Source organism: Apodemus sylvaticus, chromosome 21 (assembly GCF_947179515.1).
Source record: "Apodemus sylvaticus chromosome 21, mApoSyl1.1, whole genome shotgun sequence".
Taxonomy (NCBI): Eukaryota; Metazoa; Chordata; class Mammalia; order Rodentia; family Muridae; genus Apodemus; species Apodemus sylvaticus.
In genome coordinates this window covers 61,321,152-61,338,030 of record NC_067492.1, presented here as the reverse complement: position 1 = coordinate 61,338,030, position 16,879 = coordinate 61,321,152, and the positions used below count along the sequence as shown (strand labels likewise).

At 40.5% G+C, this 16,879-nt stretch overlaps 1 pseudogene; it reads left to right on the top strand.

Moving 5' to 3' along the window:
* LOC127671610 (vomeronasal type-2 receptor 116-like) overlaps window positions 1–9,113 on the top strand; it is a 106,966-nt pseudogene extending 97,853 nt beyond the window's left edge.
* Window positions 9,114–16,879: the final 7,766 nt, after the last annotated feature.

The window sequence follows — 16,879 nt, the reverse complement described above, 5'->3', positions numbered from 1 at the left end:
TTTTGTTCCAGGGCTTTCAGGTGTGTCATTAGCTGGTAATGTATGCTCTCTCCATTTTCTTTTTGGAGGTACTCAGGGCTATGAGTTTTCCTCTTAACACTGTTTTCATTGTGTCCCATAGATTTGGGTATGTTGTGTTTTCATTTTCATTATCTTCTAAAAAGTCTTTAATTTCTTTCTTTATTTTTTCCTTGACCAAGGTATCATTGAGTATAGAGTATTGTTCAATTTCCACGTGTATGTGGGTTTTCTGTTGTTTCTGTTGCTATTGAAGACCACTTTTACTCCATAGTGATCAGATAGGAGGCATGGGATTAGTTCGATCTTCTTATATCTGTTGAGGTCTGTCTTCTGACCAATTATATGGTCGATTTTGGAGAAGGTACCATGAGGTGCTGAGAAAAAGGTATATTCTTTTGTTTTAGGATAGAATGTTCTATATATATCTGTTAAATCTAATTGGTCCAAAGCTTCAATTAGTTTCATTGTGTCCCTGTTTAGTTTCTGTTTTCCTGATCGGTCCATTGAGGAAAATGCAGTGTTGAAGTCACCCATAATTATTGTGTTAGGTGCAATATGTGCTTTGAGTTTTAATAAAGTTTCTTTTACTAAAGAGGGTGCCCTTGCATTTGGAGCATAGATGTTCAGGATTGAGAGTTCTTCTTGCTGTATTTTTCCTTTGACCAGCAAGAAGTGTCCCTCAGAGTCTCTTTTGATGACTTTGGGTTGAAAGTCAATTTTATCTGATATTGAAATGGCTACTCCAGCTTGTTTCCTGAGACCATTTGCTTGTAAAATTGTCTTCCAGTCTTTTACCCTAAGGTAGTGTATGTCTTTGACCCTGAGGTGTGTTTCCTGTAAGCAGCAAAATGTAGGGTCCTGTTTACGTATCCAGTCAGTTAGTCTGTGTCTTTTTATTGGGGCATTAAGTCCTTGATGTTAAGAGATATTAAGGAATAGTGATTGTTACTTCCTATCATTTTTGACGTTATTTTTTAAATTTGATTGCTTAACTTCTTTTGGGTTTGATGAAAGGTTACTATCTTGCTTTTTCCATGGTGAAGTTTCCCTCCTTGTATTGGTGTTGTCCTCCTATTATCCTTTGTAGGGCTGGGTTTGTGGATAGATATTGGGTAAACTTGGTTTTTTCATGGAATATCTTAGTTTCTCCATCTATGGTGATTGAGAGTTATGCTGGATATAGTAGTTTTGGTTGGCATTTGTGTTCTCTTAGAGTCTGCATGAGATCTGCCCAGGACCTTCTAGCCTTCATAGTCTCAGGTGAAAAGTCTGCTGTGATTCTGATAGGTCTTCCTTTATATGTTACTTGGCCTTTTTCTCTTACTGCCTTTAGTATTCTTTCTTTGTTTAGAACATTTGGTGTTTTGATTATTATGTGACGGGAAGTATTTCTGTTCTGGTCCAGTCTGTTTGGAGTTCTGTAGGCTTCTTGTATATTCATGGGCATCTCTCTCTTTAGGTTATTTGCTGGCCCTTTAAGTTGTAAATCTTCACTCTCATCTATGCCTATAATCCTTAGGTTTGGTCTTCTCATTGTGTCCTGGATTTCCTGGATATTTTGGGTTACAAGCTTTTTGCATTTTGCATTTTCTTTAACTGTTGAGTCCATGGTTTCTATGGAATCTTCAGCATCTGAGATTCTTTCTTCTATCTCTTGTATTCTGTTGTTGATATTTGCATCTCTGTCCCCTGATTTCTTCCCAAGGCTTTCTATCTCCAAAGTTGTTGAGTTTTCTTAGTTGTTTCTACTTCTGATTTTAGATCCTGGATGGTTTTGCTTAGCTCTTTCACTTGCTTGTTTGTGCTTTCCTGTAATTCTTTAAGAGATTTTTGCGTTTCCTTTTTCATGACCTTAGCCTGTTGACCAAAGTTCTCCTGTATTTCTTTAAGTGTTTTTTGCATTTCCTCATTGTTGGCTTTTGTATTCTCCTGGATTTCTTTCAATGATTTTTGTGTTTCCCTTGCAAGGGCTTCTAACTTTTGATCCATTTTCTCCTGAATTTCTTTAAGTATGTCCTTCATGTTTTCCTGTACCAGCATCATGACCAGTGATTTTAAATCCAAATCTTGTTTTACTGGTGTGATGGGGTATCCAAGACATGCTGGTAGAGGAGAATTGGGTTCAGATGTTGCCATATTGCCTTGATTTCTGTTAGTGACATTCCTGCGTTTGCCTTTTGCCATCTAGTTCTCACTGGTGTTTCTTGGTCTTGTCAGTGCTGGACTCACCAGTGCAAGCTGCCCCTTCCCAGATGGCCTCTGGTGCACAGCTTACCCCCTGCACTGCCTGTAGACAGTGTGCTGCTGCCCAGGCTGTTCAGATCCCGAAGCAGGGAGCTGAAGGCTCCCGCTGGGGCCCTCTGGATTCACTGGAGCACACCGACTTCTCCCAGCTGGCCACCCGGAAGCCCCTCTAGCCTCTTGCAGGACCTGGAGATGTGGTGCCGCTGCCCAGGCTGATCTGGATCCGGAAGCGGAGAGAGTTGAGCTGAGGGCTCCCGCCTGAGGCCTTGCCCCAGATAGTGTCTGTGGACCAGATGGAGCCCATGTGCACCCCCAGGGAGCGCCGATGGTGTATGCTGCTGGGACTTCCCCTGTGTTCTGATCACTCCGCTGGGCAGCAGATTCCCCAACCGGGCTGGCGCACACAAGGTTAGCCTGGCCACCCAGGCCCTGAGTCCAGGCAAAAGCCTGGGAGGCCAAGGTCCGAGCAAAGTTCCCCTAGGGCTATGACTGTTAATTGGGTCCACCAGGTGACCAGGATGGTGGGCATGCGCCTGCGCTCCCTGAAAGCGCTGGGAGAGTCTGCTGTGCTAACAATCTCCTGGGTGGATTGACTCACAGATGGCCCACCAAGCCGCCTAGTTCTTGGGGTCAGTCCTGTGCCTTTTGGTGCCTAGACCCCCGCTTTGTTAGCCTCAGGCTATCCCCGTTATGGCTCTGCCCACCAGAGCTCTCTATCTTCCTGCAGGCAAAATGGCAGTGGGCGCGCAGGCCCGGGCAAAAAACCTCCTGGCTGGGTTGGCGCCCCGATGGCCCCCCGAACAGCCCAGGGCCTGGGTGCAGGCCAACGCCCGTCGGGCTCAGACCTCCGCAGTGTTGGCCTCGGATTATGTTTGTGTACCTCAGTCTGTCCGATGTCTCTGGAGTCCGAAACCAAGACGGAGGTGAGCCTCTCCTGACTGGTGGGAGGCCGAGTTCTAAAGTGGCTTCTATGCAGCGAAAGGCGCTGCAAAAGTGCAGCTGTTTGTAGACCGGCTGGTCAGCGAAGGTCAGTGGTCGTGGGCGCAGGGCCTAACTGGACCCTGTGTCGCCTTGGTTCCACTGCTGATGGCCCTTCAGCTGGACCAGCCACTGCTGTACTGCCGCCGCCACCGCTGCCGCCCGTGATATCCTTTTTAAACCCATTTTCCAGAAGGTGAGGAGGAAACCCTGAATGAAATCCCTGGCCCCCATGTGCAAGTATACAAGAAATGTGATCCAGACCAAATTTCATTTTTTTCAGGTCCTCTCTGTTTTCTATCATTTCTAAGTATCCCTGGGGTGTGTTGAATCTCTACACTCTCAGAAGAGTTGCCATCCATGTTGACTCAGTAGAGGTGTTTCTCAAAGTTCTCAAGGTTGCTTCCTGTGTGGTGGTTATCTTATGGCCCAGCACATATGAGAACCAAATTTCCTAAGACTGCCTGAAAACTTCTTTTAAAAAAACACCATTTAGTCCTCTGACCTAGGCTCAAAAGACAAAAGAAGCAGGAAAAAATGTATCGGAAGCTTCTTAATTTAAGATCCTATCACTCTGGGTGCAATTATCTAGACTTAACCATTATTGGCGATTGATGATACAGGCAAAGGGTAAAGTGCTCATGGGCCAACAAATCTCCTTGGGGAGCCTACTTTAAAGAGTAATAGATCACATAGAATGATCTCTGAATCACTCTTTCTTTCCTGAAAGGGGATATATTAGAATGGCTTACAGGATGCAGTCTGCCTTATTCCACAACAGCTGTATAGGAAGCAAAGTCCAAAAATCCAGAAGTTCTCAGTTCCTGAGTCTGGATGTCTCTGCTGGTCTTCAGTAGAAGGTGGAATAACAGACAAGCAAGCTCTATGCCGGCGAAGTAATAAGATTTGCTATCTAGGAGAGAGTAAGCAGGCAATGTGAAATATTTCTTCCTCTGTGTTCTAATATAGGCTTCAGGATGTGTGGCCCACGTTAAAGGTATTGGTTCCAGATTCAATCTCTGCATTAAAGCTGAGTGTCTTCTTCTGGGTGTGGTGAAACATGTCTTTAATCCAAACACTGTGGGAGTGAATCATGCAGGTAGAAATCTGTGAGTAGCCTGGTCTATTAATTGGCTTTCAGGACAGCCATTGGTCTTACAGAAAAACATGTTTCTCATGTTTCATGATAACAACAACTATCACAAAATTCTGTGGCTTTCTTGCTGTTTATTCAGATTAAATGCCTGTACCTTTCAAGCTCAAAAATATCTGCGTCAAAGTCCAGCCTTCCAACTTCAAAGACACCGATTACTTTCTACATATTAAACAAGTATTGGATTTTTGATTAACTGGAGATTTAATCAAGTTGACAACAAAAAATAGCTAGCGACCGCAGAGAGAGTTTCATGGAAAAATATAATATGAGCAGGACCTTGTAGACCCAAGATTGACACCAGGGGATTTGCAACAAAGAACAGCTGTAATCCAATTTATAAGTTCATTTATCAGTGATAAATACCAGGCAATCTTGGAGGTCATTTCTCTCACTGGATATCAGATGAGTGGTCAGATTCTCCAATTTATTTTCCTGCTCCATAATAACAATTGTTCGGGGGAGTATATTTGTGGCATACCCCAGCCTCCATAGCTAGAGAAGCACAAGTAAACTTGCAAAGTGGGAAGGTATAGAGAATATGCAGAGCATGCTGAGGACCAAACAGAAAGAGAGCACACCTGGAATCCAGTGAGAAACCAAAGACAATGGCACAGGCTTGAAATGCCTTCTCTCTGAATCTCAGCTCTCCCATCATTCTGTAGACATTTGGGTGTCTAAGTGGACAGGCATTTTGGCTGCCTCCCAACACATCCTTGTGATGACTTCAAAGATGGCCTCCCCATGATTGTTAGTAACTGCACAGGGTACAACTTGGCTTCAGAACCCCAAATATAAAGCTACAGAAACCAGAAAATAAGGCAGAGTCCCCAAGCACCCATATGCAGTCTTCATCATCAGATGCCCTATCATGGATTCTAGGCACATAACTGTGGATTAAATAGATGCATATGTCAAACCATCATCAAAAGACTGAACAATTTGTCCAACATAAAGACTAAAGCAATCTAGAGGTGGAAAAAATATCCAGTTTCTGATTCTGACAGTTGTTTGGCTGCATTAGAAATATGTCTGATACTCAATCTGCTGATTCAGTATGGTCAGGGCTCATTCTCTGGGCTAAGTTTGTCAGAGGAGGTCTGTGAATGTAAGGTCTCATAATAATATTTTGCTCTGAGTTACTATAATCTCATAGCCGCTGTACCTATAAAAGCAAACTGGAGGTAACATATTGAACTGACATAAATTGGGAAATATTTCCTCCCTGACTCTTTATGGACTTCTCTTCAGCCCAGGTTACACCCAAGTGGTCAGTAAGTGGAAAATATAAAAATTCACAATATAATAGCATTGGACTAATCAGTTTGTATCTTTATGGTGGACAAACTAATGTACTAGAATCCTTAACTTTAAGGAATTATAATCAGGAAATTTCATTAAATTCACTGTGTCAGCATTTCCTGTTACCAACTACTGGGAAGCCAGGCTCAAGTGTGCCTACTTCAGGATTTTTCACATCACTGCTCCATGACTCACTGTGCCTTTTCCAGGACCACATATTCCTTGCTGCTTTACAGTTAGATGAAAAGCCAGCTTCCTTTGGGTTCTCTCTCATTTCTCTAAGCTACCCATTCTCACTCTCAAGTAGATTCCTCCTCCATCTTGGAGACATAAATATGGTTGAAATCTCTAGGGATAATTGAAAGCCCTGAGAGCAGTGGGTGTTGTGACATCACTGGTGACATCACAGGGGATGCCCAGAGCTCTCCAGGATACACTAGAATGTTCAAACAAGCGATTGTCTATGTCATGGGGAACAGGCTTTGCCTTCGTTGTAATGCTCTCTCTCTACTGAACAGAAGCTGAGAAGCACATTCCAGGAGACTCTCCTGGGACACAAATGTTGATCACCTCCCTTTCAAAAGCCAGAGGTCTCAGCCACTGAGATTTGTCAGTGTCAGAACAATTGGAAAGTGGTGTGCTTTATTTCCAAATGTGTAAACTGTGGAGAACTGGGACAGGATGGAGAGAAGAGCCAGCCCATCAAGTTGGCAGCAGAAGACTTGAGATATCCACTTTCTTCCTAGGCTTTGGCCGCATGAACTTGTTAGAAGGCAGTTCCAGGGACACCTTCAGCATGTGGAGATTCAGGATGGGAGGGACATTCTCAGGACGGTCTTGCTTGGAGATTTTGCCTGTGGAGAGGAATTAGGAAAACAAGATAACTCAGGTCTGATACTCTGACCGAGAGATGAAAACACAGGGTAAAGTATATTCTCTGTATCCTATGCTCTGTCAGACAGGCTGTTAGAGACCCATTTCACCAGACACTCCCCAACAGTTGTGTATCCAAATTTGTCAACTAATGTCCTAATTCTCCATGTCCCAACCAGCTCTAGTCTGTCCCTCAGCCACTTCCAACCTATTTTAAAACTGAATTAACAACAGTATACCACACCTGAGTACCACCAAGTGTGGTCTAAATGTCTCAAATCTAACAACACCCAATTACTCTATGCAGATCAGAGCTCCTATTATCCAGGGGATAAGTGTTTTCTCGAGAGAGATAATGACCACCAAGCCTGAGCATAGACAATGATCTCTAGCCTGGTCTCTACAGTCCTTCCTTGCATGGGAAGGATATAGCTGTGAAGCCCTATGTGGCCATATATTTATAAATTTCATCTTCTCATGGAAAAGACAATTTTTTGCCCTGAATGTTAAGAATCCTAATTACAATCTTAAAATTAATCCAGAATTAGCTCACCTGTGATCCTAATCTGGAGGCTCAGAGATACAAGTTTCTGATCTGGATATTGGCGAGGAGATTTTGAAGCATAGAGTCTGTGAATTCCAGAAGATTAAGACATTAAGTTCAAGATCATCTGGGATTAAAGTCACAGTAGCACATTGCTTTAATCTTTCCACAGCCTCTGCTGGAGACGGACAGCCTTAAATCTGGGCCAAGTCTCCTGCTGGAGATTGACAGTCTTTAATCTGGGCCATGGCCCCTGCTAGAGACTGAAAGCCTTAAATCTGGGCCACACCCTCTCCTGGAGACCTACAGAAGGACATTGGAAGGAGGCAGACACTCTTTTCTGCCTGCTAGCCTTATGGGAATGAGCGACTGCTAGATCCTTGGACGTGCATCTAGAGCTACTGCTGACCATGTTTGGGAGTTGGACTACACACTGTGAGTCCTCGAGAAACTCCCTAAATATATAGAGACTACCGATATGTTCTGTGACTCTGAAGAACCCTGATTAATAAAAACATTGGAATGGGACAGTGGGGCACTGTGATGGGACAATGGGGCATTGTGATGGGACATAGGGGCATTGTGATGTGAAAATGTGTCATTGTGATGGGACAGGGGGCATTGTGATGGGACAGTGGGCCACTGTGATGTGATAGTGTGGCACTATGATCAGAGAATGAGACTGTGATGGGACAGTGGGGCATTGTGATGGGAGAGTGGGGTATTGGTTTGGGACAATGGGGCATTGTGATGTGACAATGTGTCATTGTGATGGGACAGTGGTGAATTGTGATGGGACAGTGGGACACTGTGATGGGACAATGGGGAATTGTGATGGGACAATGGGGCATTGTGAAGGGACAATGGGGCAATGTGATGGGACAGTAGGGTACTGTGATGGGACAATGGGGCACTGTGATGGCACATTGGGACACTGTGATGGGACAGTGGGGCACTGTAAAAGGACAATGGGGCATTGTGATGGGACAATTGAACATTGTGATGGGAGAGTGGGACATTTTGATGGGACAATGGGGCACTGTGATGTGACAATGTGTCATTGTGATGGGACAGTGGGGAATTGTGATGGGACATTGGGGCACTGTGATGGGACAGTGGGACATTGTGATAGGACAAAATACCAGTATGCCAACACAGAACCCAACAAATGCACTCACAAACATATGATGTTTCCAAGCTATGAAGACCCCTTGGGTATGGCACTTGCCTTAATAGCCTTCTGTTTCTCTGCATTCACAGCTGTGGTACTCTGTGTCTTTGTCAAGCACCATGACACTCCTATTGTAAGGGCCAATATCAGAATCCTCACCTACCTATTACTCATTTCCCTCATGTTTTGTTTTCTGTGCTCCTTTTTCTTCATTGACCATCCTAACAGAGCAACCTGTATCTTACAGCAAATCACATTTTGAATTGTATTCATTGTGGTTGTTTCCACAGTTCTGGCCAAAACAATCACTGTGGTTCTGGCTTTCAAAGTCACAGACCCTGGAAGAAGGTTGAGAAAATTCCTTGTATCTGGGACATCCAACTACATTATTCCCATATGTTACATATTCCAATGTATTCTGTGTACAATATGGCTAGCAGTTTCTCCTCCCTTTGTTGATATTGGTGAACATTCTGAGCATGGCCACATCATCATTGTTTGCAACAAGGGCTCATTTACTGAATTCTACTGTGTCCTTGTATACTGGCACTTGGAAGCTTCACTGTTGCTTTCTTTGCAAGAAATCTGCCTAACACATTCAATGAAGCCAAGTACTTGACCTTCAGCATGCTGGTGTTCTGCAGTGTCTGTGTCACCTTCCTCCCTGTCTATCATAGCAACAAGGGCAAGGCCATGGTTGCTGTGGAGATCTTCTCAATTTAGCCTCCAGTGCAGGAATGCTTGGAAGCATCTTTCTACCCAATATCTACATCATTTTAATAAGACCATACAGAAATTCTATCCAAAAGGTCAGGGAGAAATCATAATTTTAAATAAATAATTCAGGAATTCTGTCAAACGTTGACACATATCTATCAATTATTGGATTACAGTGCATGTATCTAGTTTTGAAATAACTCTCACTGTCTCCTCTACTGATGACTAGAAGTGATATCTGCCAATCTTCTGTACATTCTTCATAAAATCTTTACCCACTCCCTTGTTTTGTTTACTCTGGAAGAAATAAAATTCTCAAATCCTTATTACAAATTTATTCATCATATTGCTTTTGTGGACATTTCTCCTCTGGTATCTTCCAAGAAAATTTGATAAGAGTTGTATCTATGACCTTGTATAGAAAGTGAGTAACAGAACAGACATAGCTACAAATAGAAACCACGTATCAATTCAAACATACAAATTAACTAAATAATCTACATAGATGAAATCAGAACACAATTTATTTCCAGTTGGAGCACATATATGACAGTTCACTGCCTGTTTTTTCACCTATTATTCAATATATTGGACAGCAGTCTGAGGCAGAAAATTTCTTTTTCTGCTCTCAAGTACAAAATATTATATCAAACAATTTGTAAAAGCTGTGGAACCCAGTGGTTGAATTATGGAATAGCTGGAATAGGCTGACGAATAGGGTGATCCATAGGAAGACCAACAATCTCAACTACCCCAGACAACCAAGATCTGTCACACACTATGCCACTAACCAGGCAGCATAAAACAGCTGACATGAGGCCCTCACATGTATGGTATAGGACTGCCTGGTTTGGCCTCAGTGGAAGAAGACACATTGACACCCTGAGAATTGGTAGGACCCAGGATTTGGGAAAGTCTGAGAGTTGTGAGGCATGGATATACTCTTGGAGATGGGAGAGGAAGTATGTGAAGAGGAAGAGTCAGGGGGCAAATAAGGAGGTTGATAACTATATAAGTTTAAATAATAAAGAATAAAGAATTAAAAGAACAGAATAAAATAAAAAGCACGTAGATATGTGAACATTGCAATTATAATGAATGTATGGAAGGGATTGGTAAAACAACTGACATAGGCATGTAGTTATTTTTTATCAGAGTCTGCCCTTGGTGTGTAGTTCTGAATGAGGTCCTTGACTCAAACATTCTGGAAGATATAATGGGAGCCAGATGTTTTGATTACACTGCTTCCTAGAAAATGACATTTCCAAAAATACAGTTGGGTGCATGTAGATGTACTAAATCCTTCGTATCTGTCAATTCTCCTTACAAAATGGGATGCATAATGGATTTAAAATGCATCAACATTAACAAAACCCCTCCTCAAGGCTAGAGTGTGCTTCCAGTCCTGGGCCAGACCTTTCACATATCTCAGGTCAGGTTTGCACTCCCATAGCATTTGTGCCTGTCCTCCAAGAACCTCATCCATTTGCACTCCCACCCAGCACTGGAGGAGGACACACCATTGCAACTGAGGCTGCTCAGCTGCTTTCTCCTCCCCCTGGTTGGCAGTGATCCTGCTCTCATCATGAACTGACTTCATAGCTTGCTTAAGAATTACTCACAGCACTTCCCCTTCTTCTTCTTCCTGAAATCAAGGTGGATAACCTGTTACTTGAATTGCAGTGGAGGTGTAAAGCTGGTCCCTCACTAGAAGGAGCCCAATTAAAAGCCCAGGCTCTTAATATTATAGAGGGATTTTAGGAGACACGTGTTTTCTAGGTGGCTTCATACAATTCCCTTCTATTAGATGATATATATGAATAAAACACAGGAGAAAACCACGAAATATATGACAAACACTGTGGAGCACTATTGTTAGTCAGCACATTTTTCTCAATGGCAAAGTGGGGAAAAAACACAGTTGTATCAGCACAGGTTCTCAAAATCAACAGATCTCATTGAGTAAGTGAATTTTTCTGTGTATGTAGAAAGTGGATTTATTATAATGTCTCAGAGACAGCTGTCCTCTTCTTCAAATCATTTGGACCATTTGTTTTCTTGTAGAAACATCATACATGCTTTTTTTGATTCTGCAGCATGTGTCCAAACCATTTTGTGTTTTACACTACAGATTGAGAGGGCAGGTATGAATCTAATAGTTCTATTTTAACCTGTGACTAGTTTTGTTTTCTTGGTTTTTACAGATTTCATATTTTTTGTATGTATTGTGTTTTCAATATTGTGTGGCAAGGGGAGGTTTTTTGTTCCAATCTATTTGGTATTTTGGATGCTTCTTGTACCTTAATAGGAATCAAAGTTTTAGTTTAGAAATTATTCATTTAAGATTTCATTAAAACTGCTTCCTTGTCCTTTGAGCTGTTATTCGTCTTCTATTACAGTCAATTGTAGTATTTGCTTTTGATATGTTGCAGTGTTCCTGATTATTTAGTGCCGGGAAACTTTTAGACTCCAGATATTTTTTGACCAGTAAGTCCATTTATTTTATTTATCTTCCTTTCCTGTTTGGTATGTGAATCTTGCTTCTGTAGTGGTTAGCATTCAGGAAATTTCAACGGCCTGCTCTCAGGGACTTAGCACTTGCTTAACTCATTACCTGCCTCCATCAACTACTGCTGATGTCAGGTGTGCTTTATATACATGGAGCACTAGATTCAGCTGCTCTCTATATTTGTTCCCTGTTTCTGTTCTCTACATACACCCCCTCTATAGTCTTTGTCTACTCTCATCATACTCTCTCTGCTCCCCATATGTGTTCCAGTCTGGAGGTCCTCTTGTGTACCTCTATCCCTTTCCCAGATTCTCACTTCAGTCCTTTCCACAAAACAACCTGTTTTGTATCACATCTCTTGCATGTTTTAATTTTTAAGGACCTGCTGTGACAGGACAGCTTGGATTTCTTGGTGACATATTTCCCTGGCTTATCTTCATTATATTCCTATGCTGGTCTCTAGGCATCTGGGTTTGAGGTGGTAATAGGTCTAGATACTGGTCTCTGGGTTTGTCTTGTTTGGGTGGTAATTTTATTCCTGAGTTACTGTTTGCTGTCTGTATTTTCAGAGAATTTTGGTTGAGTGTTTCCGTTTTTCCTGATTTGTTTGGTGGGTATGGTCAAGAGGGAATGCTTGCTAATGTTGTAAGCTTGAAGAAGTGGCAGGCAGAAAGATATGATCTTAGCCATCCACCATGAGACATAGTAGGAGATAGGTTAAGCTCATAGGTTGATGGCTCATAGTAGGTCTCTGGTGTTTGTACAGTGTTAGGGACAGCTGTGGAAATTGCATGTGGAATAACAAATAGTGAGGTAAATCTTATGGAAATCCTACATAATTTCCTGGCAGGCACGGTACGTGGTTGAAAAGGAGTGTACATTCCTGTCTACTTGAAAAGGAGGAGGTATTCTGTACCACTGTACATCGGAACAATATGACTTTGTTTCAGATTTTAAATGATCTGACTTTCAAGATATTGCCTTGAGTATCAGAAGACACTTAAACCATGTAGGAGCTCCTGTAGACTATTAGGATCACTGTAGACTGAATGCATTTTCATTACAGAATAAACATGAGCCTATAGCATCCAGGGTCAGAATGAAGTTGATTGGGTCCTCTGTGTATCCCCAAACAGTGGGGCTTCAAGTTTCTGCTGGGTTAACTGCATCCTCTCCCACTGAGGCCAGATGTTGGAGTCCAGTTAAAGGAACAGATACCAAAGATAGGCAGCAGCTTTAGGGACAGCCCTTGTTCCAGTTGTTGGAGGACCCTCATGAAGACTAATCTGAACTTCTGCTACTTATGGGCCAGGGGCCTTATTCCAGCCTGTGTCTGCTATTTGGTTGATTGCTCAGTCTCTTAATGTCCCCAAGGTTAAAGTCTGCTAGACTACCTGTGGAGTTCTGACCATCTTCAGGGCATTCAATACTTCCCCACATCTTTGTTAGGAATCTCCAAGGTTGATCCCATGATTCACTGTGGTTCTCTGTATCTATTTCCCTCAGCTGCTGGGTGAAGCCTCTCATTGGACACTTATACAAAGCTCCTGTCTGGGAGCATAACATTGTATCCATAATAATGTTAAAGATTGGAGATTGTCCATAAGGTGTGTCTCCAGTTGGGTGAGATTTCACTGGGCATTCCCTCATTCTTTGCTCCAGGTGTGCCCCTGCATTTCTTTTATATGGGACAATTTTTTTTTCTGTCTATCTACTGTGGTGTAGTTGAAACTGATCCTTCAGCTTTCTTCTCATGCTCCCATATAGTCAGTATTTGGACTCTGTCCCTAAATCACATAAGATGCTTTAGCCCCATATGCATTTAATGCTAATCTATTTTGCAAGCCTGGTGGTTTAATATTTTTTTTTAATTTTATTCATTTGTTTTTGTTTTTCAAGACAAAATCTCTCAGTGAAATCCTTCCAGTCCTGATAGTTGGTATAGGAACCACATATGCCACCTGACACGGTTTTGTACAATAGGGATATGCTTTTGTGAAACTTTTAATCCTCAAGTTTCACTTTGAAATTTGGCCAAATAGATAGGTTATATTCTATTTCTCAAGTTGATATGTGTTTATTACATCAATACTATTGGAGGCTTCAGAGTCCTTGGATTCCATGGATATGATGCACATTCTCACACTTGTGGTTGTTCTGAAATGTTTGAATAAATAGTAATTGCCTATGTGTATGAATATGAATATAGTATCTCTTCTTTACTGTTGTCAAAAGATGACCTCAGAAGTCTTGATCTTGAAGTAATGAGTAGATGTTGGACACCATGTGTATGTGAGAAATTGACAAACGCAATGTGGTTGAGCTCTCTCTCCTGCCCAAATTAATTATTTATGATCAACATTTGTCTTACTATGTTTTCATCTGTTCATTTGTAACTGTTTAAGCATTAATTCCATTTTAGCAAAATTTTATTAATGTTAGAGTTTAAACTGTTGCACTTCATGTTTCTACAATATGAATATGGACGTGAAGTTAATGTGTAATTCTTTGTGGGAACTTTTAGTAAATAACTGTGAGTTCTCTATCATTTTTGTTTCCTTGGTTTATTTAAGTCTTAATATATAACTTTTGGTCTCCTAGAGCACATGACATAGGCCATGTCGGCATCCAGCTCTATGACATACACCTGCCTGTACCCCTTTGATTACAGACATTGCAAATACACCTAGCTTGCCCATAGCTTTTTAGTTAGTAATTGTTTATACAATTTTTCAGATGTGTGCTCAGTATTGTGGATATTTCCCATGCTTTTCTCTTTCATTTGGCATTTCTCTGGCAAGGCTGTATCCTATTCAAAGTGTTCAAAAGCAACACAGGTGAATCTTATAATTCAAGCTCCTTCTAAAATGACACAGTGATTGTAAATTCTGAGTCAGAATATAGGTGGAGCAAGTGCCAAAATTATATGAATATGTTTTCGAAAAAGCATGTATTTCCTTTACATTGATGCTAGTATCATGCTTTGTGTTGTACACATGTATGGGATATTTAGGAAGCAGTGACTTTTGATGATGTGCATGTGAACGTCAATGAGGAAGAATGGAATGTGCTGGATCCTTCCCAGAAGAATCTCTACAAAGATGTGATGTTGGAAACCTATCTGAACCTCAAAGATATAGGTAAGACTTATTTTTTTCTAAAGGAAACAAATGTTTATTGTTTATTGATGGTCATCTATTATTTTAATTGGGAATAATGAAGATTGAGCTGAATAATTCAGTTTCACTAAATTTTCACTGTAACTTCCATGGGACAGTGAAAATTCACAGTACCTTGAATTTTTCCTAATTTCCAATAGTATGTCATTCATTTCTGATACTGTGTTTTAGGCTATAATTGTGTAGACAATCATCTTGAAGAACATTTTCAAAGTAGAAGACAAGAAAGGTAATTTTCATGTGTAAACTGATACAAATTTGCATTTGTGGAATTTTTCATATCTTTTGGAATCTCCAACAAAAAGCATGAGTGTGAAATAGTAGTCCTTTAAGTGTAGCTATGATTATAATATTCTTACAAAACCATGTACCTCAAGATCCAATATCTCATTTGTGTATCCATTTGATAAGTAGCTATGTTAAAGCTGTTCTGTGGACCTGCCAATCTGTATAGTCTCATAGTACTTAGATATTGTACATTGAATAATGATAAATTTATATCCTAAACATTCTAGTAAGCAAATAGCCTATAGTATAATTGGTGATACTCATATTCTTGTAGTAATATGGTTAAGTTTTGTGAGAGGGCATTTTAGGAGAATCAAGAATGTTGTTGTTGACAAACATTAATCTATATTGCACATGTTATGAGGAACAGAAATTCAAACAGTTTAAATGCAATGTGTAAACCTTTCATTTGTCATTCTTTTTATTTTTAAATTAGGTATATCATTTGTCACAATGGATAAAAACCATGTGAGCATAGGGACATTGAAAGCAGCAACATAAAGTTTTTGTTCTTAAATAATGAGAAGATATATAGTATTCTGTGTTTGATAGATATTAGGAATATGATAGACATTTGCGATTAATTGGATTTATAGTTTTATGGGGAACATCCCCAAAATCAAAGCGTAGAAAAGCATTATGGGTACTAGGAATTTGGAAATACTTTTGTGTGTCCTAGTTCACAGTCCAATGTGTTGTAATTCATACTACAACTAAAACTATGAATGCAGTCAGTGTTATAAAAATCAGAGTTGTTCAAATTTTCTTCAGAAAGCTGAAGTACATCATATAAAAATCTCATATAAAAAGAGTTCGTTATAAATATAAGCCATGTAATAACCATCACAGGTGTCTTAAACAACTCCTGATGAGGGCAAACACCATGAACATGCAAAGTGATAAAACCTTAAGATCTGATGCTTCTTTACCTTTAGTCCAAATTGTAAACATAATTCATATTGATTACATGATTGATCAGCGTAATGAGTGTGATAAAAATTATACATTTGCTAATTATCGTTGCAGGCATGATAAGAAGTCAGAGTTGAGAGAAACCCTATGAGAGTAATCAATGTGGTACAGCCTTTGCAAAACCCAGTAAACTCCAATATCATAAAAGGATACATACTGGAGAGAAGACTTATGAATGAAATCAATGTGGTAAAGCCTTTTTATATCACAGTTATCTCAAAAGACCTAAAAGAACACATACTGGAGAGAAACATTATAAATTTAATCAATGTGGTAAAGCCTTTGTAGCATCCAGTCATCTCCAATATCATAAAAGAACACATACTGGAGAGAAACCATACGAATGTAATCAATGCGGAAAAGCCTCTGCAAGTCACAGTGTTCTCAAAAGACATAAACTGACACATACTGGAGAGAAATCATACGAATGTGATCAATGCGGAAAAGCCTCTGCAAGTCACAGTGTTCTCAAAAGACATAAACTGACACATACTGGAGAGAAACCTTATGAATGTAACCAATGTGGTAAAGCCTTTGCAAGACCCAGTGATCTGCAAAATCATAAAAGAACACATAGTGGAGAGAAACCTTATGAATGTAATCAATGTTTTAAAGCCTTTTCATGTCACTGTAATCTTTAAAGACATAAACTGACACATACTGGAAAGAGACCCTATGAATGTAACCAATGTGGTAAAGCTTTTGCAAGACCCAGTGATCTCCAAAATCATAAAAGAACACATACTGGAGAGAAACCTTATGAATGTAACCAATGTGGTAAAATCTTTGCAAGACCCAGTGATCTCCAAAATCATAAAAGAGCACATACTGGAGAGAAACCTTATGAATGTAATCAATGTTTTAAAGCCTTTTCACGTCACAGTAATCTCCAAAAACATAAGAAAACACATATTCGAGAGAAACCTTA